This window comes from Sapajus apella, unplaced genomic scaffold (assembly GCF_009761245.1).
Source record: "Sapajus apella isolate SASKATOON/1434 unplaced genomic scaffold, GSC_monkey_1.0 scaffold32, whole genome shotgun sequence".
NCBI lineage: Eukaryota > Metazoa > Chordata > Mammalia > Primates > Cebidae > Sapajus > Sapajus apella.
Window position 1 is genome coordinate 3,344,707 of NW_022436972.1, and position 12,543 is coordinate 3,357,249.

Genomic DNA, 12,543 nt, shown 5'->3' on the forward strand with positions numbered 1-12,543 from the left:
GGCCTCACTACAGAACTGTGAAGGAGCCCATACCAGTACCCGCATGCATAGTAAAGTGTGCCATGCAGTTCTGTTCCTTCAAGGAAGTCTAGCAACAAGGGCAATTCCAGGAAAAGGGAAGAGAACTCAGATGTCTGAGCCACTGTTCATTTGGATTGGGGGCAGTACTGCTTGCTCCCACAAAGCATCCATGTCGAGAAACCCATGTTCTCCCTCTCTCTCTGCTTTCAAGTGCCCCCCAGGGCAGAATGGTGCTTTCTTCCTTCACATAGCAGGACGATTTGCTGGAAAGAGACCCTTGCTGGGATCTCTGTGGGTCAAGGCCAGCAGCCCCTAGTAGGCTTCAACTCTTCCAGCAACTCAAAGGCTATGCAGGGTGACTCAGCAAGAACTCCCTTGCTGATGCTCCACACAGGACCGCTCACAGGCAGCAGGAGCTGCAGGAAAATGATTTGGATTTGTGTGGAGAGCTTTCTTCTGCCCTGAGCACTGCCCTACTCAAAATCTCCCAAGAAACATGAGACAGCAGTGCCCTCACCTTGACTCACCAGACCACACAGTCTTTGGGTAATTAGGCCTGAATCCCAGCACAAATTAGATCTGATAATTTTCTAAAATTCTAATTGTATCAAGCTCTGAGACCGGCAAGACAGACATTCTTCCCAGTTCAATAAAATTATTCAAGGAATTAATGAATGCTCTTGCTTAATTTCTCCCGTGATTGCCCTCTGGAAAGAAAGCAATCTGAAAAAGAAATGTCTTCCAACAAAAGTTAAAAAAACAAAAACAAAAAAACTAACTGCTAAATATGAGAGGTGATAGATTTATGGGGGAAGTGGAGTACACTTGCAATGACAAAGTCATCCCTTATTTCAAACATTAACATATATAATAGCATAAGATCAAGTTCACGAGATTTCTTCTCAAATCCAACAATGGTGATGGTAATATTTGTAAGTTCTTTTTTGTTTGTTTTTTGAGACAGAGTCTCGCTGTATTGCCCAGGCTGGAGCGCAGTGCCATGATCTAGTCTCACTGCAACCTCCACCTCCTGGGCTCAAGCGATTCTCCTGCCTCAGCCTCCTGAGTAGCTGGGATTACAGCATGTGCCACCATGCCCAGCTAACTTTTTGTATTTTTGGTAGAGGTGAGGTTTCACTATGTTGGCCAGGCTGGTCTTGAACTCCTGACCTCAGGTGATCTGCCCACCTCAGCCTCCCAAAGTGCTGGGATTATAGGTGAGCCACAGCACCTGGCCAATATTTGAAACTTCTATATGAATTTTTAAGAATATTGTAAATTAAGTACTCTGAATTATCACAACTAATTTATTTTTGTTGAGAACCATAATAAATAAAAGAAACTTACAAAGACCAAGGACAGACCTTTGCACATTGTTTCAATAAATGAGGCAATTTATCTTGTTCTAGTTCTGTTATGTCACTATGCACTTGTTAGGTGGAGTCAATTCCCTTGATTTACAATTGTTTTATGAATTATATACACAGACTTGTTACTTAAAGAACATTTATTTTCTAAGAAAAAAATGAAAAACATTCAAGCATTTCTTAAGCAAAAATCCATCCAACCTTTTCAAGAAGAACTATTTAATGGTGTGGCTGCTATTGTTAATATCATATTTTCAATATCGTTCAATTTAACCCATAAGATGTAGTAAAAAATAATAATAACATTTCTATGAGTATCTCTTCTCACTCTTCTTCCCCAAAATCCTTAACTTTTTCAGATAGGTTCTTCGTCACATCACATTGAAGAAAATAAACTCAAAGAAAATGAGAGCACTGAAACTAACAAATATATGGCCAATTCCAAAAATTCACATACAATCTGACCAGGCCACCTTTGAGACACCAGCGTGTCAGGTCAGCTAAGGACAGATACCCCTGTTTGCATAGGCAAACAACACTGGGGAATTCACACATGTCTGCCCTGAAAACCTGCTCACCTACTTGGGCATCATCGCAGAAAATAATGTCCCCTTCAGTCAGAAACTCTCAAATGACCACAAAAAAGGAAGCCTCAACTCCCCAACTTCCTTTGCCCAAACTGGTCTGGAGGGAGAACTGACCACCATTCCGTAGTGTCAGCAGTGAATATAAAACTCAGGACACTGTGGTGGAGTTGCAGGTGAGGTGTGGCTCATATGTCCAAACCTAGTGTGTTTTGCAAACTCCTAGTTGCTATCAGGAATTTTCTTGTAATGAAATAGAAAAGAATAAAAATTATCTCAGTGTACCACAGATAGTAAAAATGAGTATTGTTTCATAAAAATTTTCATTTTAATCTATTTATCAATATGTGTACCTCTGTGTATGTGCTTGATCACAATGTAAATTTAGTTCTTATTGTAGGTTGTGGTCAAAGAAGTTTAAAAGCTGCCATCCTCAGGAACATGCGGTGAGTACCAGTGCGTGTGGGTAACCAGCAGCCCCATCCCAAGTAACCCAGAGAAACGCTTTTCTAGCACCACACTTCCAGAACCCTGTGCTAGGCTGGCAGTACAGAAGAGGCAGCCAACAGGGCTCTCAATCCCAAGTGCCTGAAGGAGGAATAAAACAATCTCACCAGAGAGGGAAGGACAGCTGTGACAGTCCTTGCAGGGAGTTCAGACTCCCTAAACAAGACCACTGAGACCAGGGATGGACATCTTCCAAGCTAACCTACAGTACAGGTAAGAATGGAAAGCTGCGTTTTTAGACAACTATACATTAGAAACCAGGATGACATATGAACAGTGTAACTTGGTAGCCTTGGATGCTCAAGGATAAGACACCTTGGGTAAATCAGGCAAAAATTCTCAACCACAGGACAGGACAAGCTGGCCCAAAGGTTCCTTCGCTAAAGGGTAAAAGGAAGCTGTAATTTTACTCCATCTGGAAAGCTACCTAATCACCAACATCAGGAAAAAGGCAATATTCTGATACTGTGATTTCAATCAGACCAGATTCTTCCAAAAATATAAATATTAAAGTCACCCATTCACAGTATAATTTGTACCAAAGTGCAAAGTGGGGTTCATATGTGTACAAAGAACAAAATCAACCAGAACTGAGTTGCCAGGGCAAAATTACAACAGAAACTTAAAGTAATATATTGTCCCATCCACCTGCCAAAACATTAGTTCAAAGACATTCCTCCTTTAAATAGTTTGACTAATTATAAAAATAATCATTCAATAAATATTTGCTGAGCACTATTTTAGGTGCCACAAACACTGCAGTGAGAAAAACAAAGTCGAATTTGGTGCCACAAACACTGCAGTGAGAAAAACAAAGTCCAATTTCACCAGTCTTTTCTTTCTGTGCAAATACATTTATCTCATTAAGATAAGACCAAATATGGAAAATTGCACCCAGATGGTTTCACTTTTAACGTTGGAGTTTCTCCCATAAAATCAAAGTTCTTTGAAAACACCGTTCTTACTGGCTACATAATATTCTAACATGGAAATAGGATCACGATTTACTGAAAGACACTCCCAATGCTTACCAGGAGATAAAAACACAAAGAAGAGACATCATCAAACAGAACATTAGGCCTAGATTCAGGACCTTAAGGAAAAAGAAGGAAAAAAGGAAAATACAATCTTACCAATCTCAGAGGCCCCACTGTTTTCCTCCACAGGGATGAATATTCACGTCCACACCACCAGCCACACAAAGCTCTAATTTGTGCATCTCCCTTTATAAGCCCCACTCCGTCTTTGATCGAAGAGAACATTGTCTACACAGAACAATACGTTTTCATTTCAATTTCCCTTCTTTTCAGGAAAGGAAATGTTTGCACTTCAAAGGGTTTCTTTGAAGAGTAGTCCTTCAGCCCTGGCCCGTCCAGGTTGGGCATTACGTGGGCTCAGCGGGGTGTGTGGAGTCTGGGCGGCTGCCCACCGAAGTCACTCTCAAGGCCAGCTCCTTCAAGGAGAGGGTCTGGGGCCGGAGTAGAAAAAATAAACACATGGAAAATGGAAAAATACTCAAGGCTTTTGATCATGACCTTCAGAGGCCCATTTTCACACATAACGTAGATTTACAGCTCAGGGAAACTGAGGTACAAATGATGGGGAGCTGAAGACAATGACGTAGAAGCTTCTAAGAACAAAATCCTTCCAGAAACCAGATTGGCTTAGCAAAGACCCATTCTGGGCCAGGAAACGGGATACCTATTCTCAGTTACAGCTGTTATGGCCAAAGGACCACCTAAGCAGACAAAGCCGAGAAGCGAGATCCAAACTTCACTACCTGCACCAATGTTAAAACCTTTCCCTAGGAACTTTTGAGAAGCAGTCATTAGCAAACAGCAAACCTCACACGGCAGAATTTCACATTTTATTTCTTCTGTAACCCACTGGTAGGAGCCAAGAGGCTCATAAAAGGCAAGTCTAACAACCGCCCGAAGCAGCCAAGAGGTCACTGACTCGGGGCCAGTGCTGTTTCTCTCACTCACGCTCCAAGGCCCCAGCCTTAACCTCTGCCAAGTCTAGGAAGCAAGAGGTATAAACCAGGCAAGAGTGGGCCTGCAACATTTCAAGTCTCCAACAAGTTCTGGATATTTAGTAACGATCTCCACCCTTCCGCACCACAAAGGCACCACCAAGGCTGGTTAAGTCCGCCTGCCTGGTGGGCACCTCCCCAAGGGGTGGGCAGGAGCATGGAAGACAGTCAGCTCCAGACAGGGGCCGGCTCCTCCCACAGCCCCAGGACTCGGCTTCAGGGCTCCTGCCTGGTGTGGGTGGTGGAGGGACCACAGGTCTGCATGGCCAAGTCACCAGAGCGGAAGGAGCTGAGAAAGTCTTGCTACCACCTTTCTGCAAGCCGTTTACCTGGTCGATCACTCAGCCTCTGAGCTGGAATTACGAATGATTTTTATTTTTTCCTTCTTTTACTTTTCTGTAGTTTCCAAAATTTTCACAATAAGCATTCTAACTTTTAGAAACACTTTTTCTTAAAAAGGCTCATGAGGTAGAAAATTAGACTACAGCCCTTTAGAAAGAACCCCCACACTGCACAACTCCTTCCCAAAAATACATTTAGCTATAAAGGAGGCTATGTGGACGACTGAAGGTTGAACACGGACTGTGGGCTAAATCACACGGTTGTGTCAATGTTCAATTTCCTGACTTTGCTGTCTTACCGTGGTTACGTGAGAGAAGGTCCTAGTTCTTAGGAAATATACACTGAAGTATACAGAGCAAATAAAACAGCGTGATGTCTTCAGCTTACTCTCAAATGGTTCAGGAAAAATGCCTGTGTCTGTGTGCATGTGTGAGTTTGTATGTGGGTGGAGAGAGAATAGAAGGGGGCAAAACATAAACCACTTGTGCATCTGAGAAGAGGGTACTCAGGAGTTCCTTACCCTCCTGCAACTTTTCTTTTTCTTTCTTTTTTTTTTTTTTGAGACAGTGTCTCACTCTGTCACCCAGGCTGGAGTGCAGTGGCCAACCTCTGCCTCCTGGGTTCAGGTGATTCTTGTGTCTCAGCCTCCCAAGTAGCTGTGCCTACCTACTCCTGAGTAGCTGTGCGCCACCAACGCCTGGCTAACTTTTGTATTTTTAGTAGACACAGGTTTCACCATGTTGGCCAGGCTGGTCTCAAACTCTGGCCTCAAGCGATCTGTTTGTCTCAGCCACCCAAAGGGCTGGGATCACAGGTATGAGCCACGGCGCCCGGCCTCTGCAACTTGTAAGTTTGAAATGTTATCCAAAAACTGGTGAAAGAGAAAAGGGGAAAAGGAGAAGGGCAAAAAGGGGTAGGGAACAGTTTTCCTAACTCTGTCATGCAGTCCTTCCCAGGGGGCCTTCATGGGGTCTCAGGACGTGCACCCTAATGCCCCCAGCTCCTGGACCGGGCCTCGTCTCAAGGGAGAGCAGGAGGTGTCCCTGGCCCTATGGAAAAGCTGCAAGCCCAGAAGACACTCCCGAGTCACTCTGGGGAAGATAGGCCCTTGCTGCAGGCCCTCGTGTGGACCGCTCCTGCCCCAGGCTCTCTGAGAGTGTTAAAGAAGCATCCTCTAAGGAAAGGGGTCACCTACGCAAGATACTGTTAAAATCAGCAAAGCCAAGCCAAGGGCAGGACGACAGTGGCCACTGGCCTTAAGAAGGACGGAATACGGAAAAGGAAGCCGACTGTCCCCTATGAACAGTTTCTGGTTCCCACAAGACCCCCTGTGAAGGGGTCTCCCCAGGTGGAGATGGTGGTGGGGTGTGGACATGGCTGGATGGTGATAAACAAGGCTCTCCTGTGGTCTGAGCAAGAGACATTACATCCAGCAAAAGGCTGGTGATGTAAATGCCAAACTACTGACCCAGAAAAAATGCAGCCCAGCCTCTGTCACACACACCAGCTCCTGACATTGGCCACATCCCAGCGCAGCTGCCCCAGGGACCCCAGGGCTCCAGCTGTGCCAGGTGCCGGGACTTGGAGGGGAAAGACCTGCATTCAGAGACAGCAGAGGTAAATCAGGGCAAAGAGAGGGGAAGCCAGGTGCCAACCAGCGTTGGGGTGGGTGGCCGGAGCCAGAACCACCTGGACTCAGCCAGAAACAAGGGCACAGGCAGATGGGCTTCAGATCTGCCTGCCTCCCACTCAGGGTGCACAGGCCAGGCCAGGCCCATCCCAAGACAGGCTGGAGCCCAGGTACAGGCAGACATCTGGGTTCCGATCTTCACTCTGCCACTGACTGCCTACCTGTGAGCCGTGGGCCACCTGCCTCCCTCTCCCCATCAGTCAAAGCAGAAGGGCTGACCTCATTGGGTGGTTGGGAGGATTCAAAGGAAACAGATAAAGCACAGAGTACATGGTGAGCACTATGTAAGTGCTTGCAATGATTGATCTTACCTAGCCCTGGAGCCCCTCCCTTCCTTCCTACTTGGCCTAACAGACTTTGGCTAATGGCACTTGGTAGGCAGACGACGTAGAGAAGGACACTTCCAAGCTGACCGTACCAGACCAACTCCAGCCACTTTATGGGCAGGCTGGTCCCCTGCCTTCTCACTGCTGCCCCCAGGTGGGTGTCGCCCACCACCCCGCCCTGTATGGCAGCATCCATCCTATCCTACCGACCCAAGCATGGGATAAGTGAGGTGGGAAACACAGGGCCCAGAGTTTCAGCTTTGCTTTTTCCAAAAAACCAAAGGGCTTCAGAGTAATTTGAACAAAATGTTTGGAAACAGGAATGACTATAGCTAGGGCAGTCACTTCCATCCTGCCCCCTACCAAACACACACACACACACACACACACACACACACACACACGTACAGAGCAAACACTAAGAAAGGGGCTGTGAGCTCTGTTTCCCGTGGGTCCAAGGAGTCACCAAGCCCAAGGTGTACAGGTCTGTGACCTAAGCAAACCTGCACCCCGTGCCCAGGGAGGCACCGGGATCCCAAAGAGGGATGGCTTCAAGTCCATCTGGCAGTCAGAGCCAAAAGAGCCCAGAGACTACTGTCCTTCCCTCAGACCTAGGACCAGATGGGATGGTGAACCTGTCAGCAGATGCCTCAGAGGCCCACAGGCCTCCTCCAGCACACCAGGACTATGTCTGACCTTTCCAATTCAGACACAAGCCCAAGGAAAGAGCACAACATTTTAACGTCTTGGTAAAATAAGAGAGTGGAATTAAATTGTTATAAAAGTTATTTTTCTCGGGGACAGGTTCAGTGACTTACGGCCATAAACCTAGCATTTTAGGGAGGCGAGGTGGGCGGATCACTTGAAGTCAGGAGTTTGAGACCAGCCTGGGCAACATAATGAGATCCCTTCTCTACCAAAAAATAAAAATTAAAAATGAGCCAGGCATGGGGTTGCACACCTGTGGTTCCAGCTATTCAGAAGGCTGAGGTGGAAGGATCGCTTGAGCCCAGGAGGTGGGGGCTGCAACAAGCTGTGATTGCACCACTGCACTCCAGCCTGGGTGACAGAGCACAACCCTACCTCAGGAAAAATAATTATTTTTCTCCTGCACCTAAATCAAGGAACAGAGCCTTCTTTCCAGTATAATAGTTAACATTTACATTCAAGATTTAGTGTGTGCCAAAGGCTGTGTTAAATCCATAGCATGGATTATCTCATTTAAATCCTCTCAGTCCTATAAGATAGGCACTAGAAGCCAATTACTATGCAAACAATATGAAAAAGAATTTAAATGTGGCTCGGAGAAATATCTCAGAAAAGCCACTTATCCCGTAAGTGGAACCCACTCTGGGGCTCTGCACTTTCTGCCAGTAGGGGTCATGACGTCTCCTTTGACCTCACAATGCAGAGGCCCCCACAACCTCAAGTTGCAGAGGCCCCACACCAAGCAGAGGCCACTCCCAGAGTCACCACTGCTAGATGGTCTCTAGGACGCACAACTCACTGTGCAGGAGGACACAGGAGTGTAGGATCCACCTTTAAAGAAACAGGAAAGCAGCTGGCTGTCCTCATGGCCAAGAACCTGATCTGAACAAATATTCTGAAGAAAGCACTGCAGTAGGAACATGGAAAGCTAGGAAGCAAAACTGCTATGCCCTTGTACCCCCAGAAAAGGGAGGGGCAAGGAGACAATCAGAAAAAAATGGGAAGACAATGTAGACAGACGTAGTCCTACTAGGGTAAGGGACATTCTCTCCCACCCCCAGACCAACCCCTAGGTTTCCTTGCACTTGATTTTTTTGTTGCCATGGTCAGAATTGCAGGCTGCTAACAAAAGGACTGATCTCAAGAGAGAAATCTAAATGCATGGACTTGGTACCTTTATTCTTTCAAAGAACAACATGGACTCCATACTTTCTAATTTTACTACTGTAAGGCTGAGAGGGACAGGCTCTCCCAATACACAGACGGAGCCACTGTGTAAGGTTCAGGAAGTCTAAATTACTTCATAGAGAAGCAAAGCCAGGATTCCAGAAGCCAGGAGCAGTGCTGTTCCCAGCATCGGTCCTAACTCCCCTTGGTTCCTCAAAGCAGCATGCTTCCTTTCGGGGCAGATAATCACCCCATTCCGCACTGAAGCTGTGAAGCCTCTTCCCTCAGTCACACGGCTCTGACTCCAGTTACCCAGTGTGTTCAACAAAAGGAATACCTGCCAGTCCCCACCATTCCTGACAATAGTCAGAGGGAAAGAGCCGCTGGGTGTGGCAGGAGGGGCAAACCGCACACAGATCAGAATCTAGTCCAAAGTCCAGAAATGTCTTTTCCGCACCCTGTGTTCCTAAGATGACCAAATCCTGACCAGTGGGCCAAGCAGCCAGCATCCCCTGGGTCTGCCAGCACTGCACATCTGAACGAATGCCTTGGGAGAGAAATGAACACGGCTAGCAAGCCACGAAATCACTTTCCCAATTTGCAGCCCATCGTTCCGGCAATTCCATTTGGCAAATCCACTAAACCTGGCTTGACAGATCATGACCCACACTGAACCACAGGGGTGGTTATTTTCAAGGCTGCACTGTAGCTGGGTATGGGGGTGGGGGAGGAGGCCGATTATCGAGAAACAGAGAGGCCACTAAAGTTTATCACAAGGCAGATAATCTGCCACAAATGAAGCTACTACTCTGTTCCCTCACTGGAGGAGAGGTCTAAACCCTGGGGTGGATAGCAGGTTGGCCAGGGAACTGATATACCCTCACCTGAGGCCTGGGAAACACGAGGAGAGGCAGATGTCCTGAAGATCCAGGAACACCCCAGGACCTTTGAACTCCATATTTAGAGGGTCCCCATCCCACAGGACAAGCCCAGCGCTGGGCGGCCCACCGGAGGGCAGCAGGGGAGCAAAGGGAGGCCATGGGCAACAAGGAGACAGACTGAAGAGACCCCCAGGTTTGGTGGGAGGAGTCAATAAAGCTGGCTGTAACACACAGGCAGGCACCTGAGAGGGGCCCCAGGAGGATAAGTCTTCCAGCCTGACCCTGGGGATGAGAGTTCTAAAAAGCTCAGTTGTGGCTTTCAAAAAGTGCCTCTTTCATCCAACACGTTCTTTGCTCAGCCTTCCCCTCTCATTAATACGGCACCCCCGCAGTGCTTGCAGTTGTGCTTGACCCTTTCTTACCCTCACATGAATCCACTCGCCAACCCCATTGGGTCTGCCTTTAAAATCTATCTGGGTCTGCAGGGAGCAACTATACAGAAAAACACCAGCATCCCATCGGAAGGTCTCGCTTGGAGTGAGGAGAGCCAGGTGGAGTGACAGGCATCTCTGAGATGCCTCTAGGAGAGAGAACCCCGAGACCCAAATATCTCCACAGTCAGAGGGAAGAAATATTTCTCTCCATAACAAGGATGCACTTACTCACATTTCAGATTTGTCCCTAGGATTAAGAGCAATCACTCCAAATACATGGTTGATAATGAGAAAGGAGTAATTTAATTGGACATAATTCTGTGCCCAACATAATTACCTATTTGTAAGGACTACGGTTAAAAGAAACTACAGACTAGAATAACCCATCAACATGTATTTAATTCCATCAAAGAATGAGTTCTTCTACCAAATGTAAACTCCTTGGAGTCAACAATCTTGTCTTTCAAGCCTTTTTTTTTTCACCTAAAGCAAATGATCAAATGCACAGGAGCACGTGGCTCTGAGAGCCAGACCCAAACAAGGGAGTACATTTCCCATCTACTTTTTAAGGCCTGTCCTCTTTACTCAAAACTCCTTTGACATCCTTTGAATTTTACCTCTATAATAATTAAACATGATTTTAATACGCTAAACCTATTTTAAAAACCATTTTAATCTATTGTTGACCTTTCCCCTAACTTTCTATTCTGTTCATGTGACTTAAATAAGATCTTTTTTTTTTAGTAACAGGAGGATGTGTTCATATAAAAATCATGACAATTTCCACTGAGGCCAACTAAAAATATCACAGGAATAAATGTATCATGGTTTCCTATTATCTGAACCAAACATAAAGGACAAGAAATGTTATAAATACCAAATAAATTATAATTCAAATTAAATACAATTAAGGCATTCAGCCAGAGGCCAACAGACACAATTCTACCAGTCGAATGTAAGTTAAAAGAAACATTTTTTAGGGAGATACACCTGGGATTGAAACCCCAACCATCTGGTAACTACGTCTGGACTAAAACCCAGCACATGAGGGCATGGCGGCAATGACGTGACGACTGGGAAATGTAGGTTATTTTATTTTTTTTCCTGAAGGCACATGTCTGACTATCCTAGTCACACAGGTCAAACACAGCTGCTATCTGGTTCCCGCATCCCCTAGAAAGAGTCAGGAGACGAACCAGCAAGCTGCTGCGGTACCACAGTGCAGCTGCCGCTCTCTAAACACGCAGGTTTTACAATGACTGACCCGCCCGTGCCCGGGAAGTTTTCTACTACGCAGAAAGGAACACCCTGAGAATAGGGTGCCTTTCTAAAAAAGGTAGAAGAACTTCCTCTCACTCCAGACCACGTGGAGGGCTTGAGGAACCCTGACATTTCAGAAAAGGCCACACTGGGTCACAAGGAAGCCCATCTAGGGGAGACTTCCTAGAAGCAATCTTGAGGACCCTGACGAGAGGTGCAGGCGGAGCGTTCTGGGGTCTATGGAAGAGCGGAGGGCTGATGGCCCTAGGTCAGGGCGACCACCGCGCAGAGGTGGCAGCACACTGCCAGGGCTGGCCACCTGCCGCGGGACCACCCTCCGGGCAGCCGGCAGGGTCCCCACCCACCGCTGATGACACATCCCCGATCTCGTGGCGGGGCGGGGTGCTGTGCACCGCGCCATGTAAGGGAAGGTCGCGCCGATAGCGGGCTCCGGATGCCTCCCGGGCCGGCCCCCTCGCCAGCTGCCCGCCTACCCACCCCGACCACCCCGTACGTCGCGGAGCGCCGGTCCCCGGACACTAGCGCTGGGCGGGCATTGCCAGGTCGCCCAGGCTTACTCACTTGGTGTTGCATCATGCACCACGCCGCGGCTTCAGGAAGCCAAAATGGACTCCGTGGAGGAAACAGCTGCATGGGCACCGGCCCCGCGCGCCCACCCTGGGGCCTGCCCGGCTCTGGTCCTGGCCCTGCCCTCACCGGAGGATGGCAGCGTCCCCGGCGCGGGGACCCTCGCCACTCCCGCGCCGCCCTCCCGCGGCCCCACGCGGCGCCAGGGCCCCCTCCGAGATGACCCGGGCCCAAGGAGCTGCCCCAGCGTTGGCGGGGGCCGGACACTCACCGAGTCGGCGGCGGAGGGACTCGGGCAGGACCGCGGGCGGAGGATGGACGGACGGACGGACGGACGGATGGACGGACGGACGGTCGGACGCGCTCAAGGACCAACGGACGCTTGGCCGCAGAGACGGGGCGGGGCGGGGGCGCGGCGCGCGGGGAGAGGAGTGGAGGCTGCGGTGAGCGGGAGCCGGCGGCCGCGTGCGCGCCTGCCAGGCAGCTGACTCGCCGCTCACACCTGCCCGCGCGGACTGAATGGGCGGCGAGAGCGGGCGGGATCCGGCGCCAGGTTTCATCAGCCAGGCGCCCGGCCCCCGCCCTCGCGCCTGGCGCCCCGCGCCCGCCCCCGGGCCAGGCAGCCCCGGCCCCGCT

General features: G+C 48.6%; 1 protein-coding gene across 4 annotated transcripts in view; it reads right to left on the reverse strand.

Annotated features, from left to right (window-relative positions):
• SLC7A1 (solute carrier family 7 member 1) overlaps nucleotides 1-12,201 on the reverse strand; it is a 79,799-nt gene extending 67,598 nt beyond the window's left edge. For 3 of the 4 annotated variants that reach the window (XM_032294826.1, XM_032294825.1, XM_032294828.1), the window contains exon 1: nucleotides 3,613-5,439. The gene's annotated coding sequence lies outside the window, so the exon portion shown is untranslated. Of the gene's footprint in view, nucleotides 1-3,612; nucleotides 5,440-12,178 lie in introns of those variants that run through there. The other variant, XM_032294829.1, reaches the window with a different exon arrangement.
• Nucleotides 12,202-12,543: the final 342 nt, after the last annotated feature.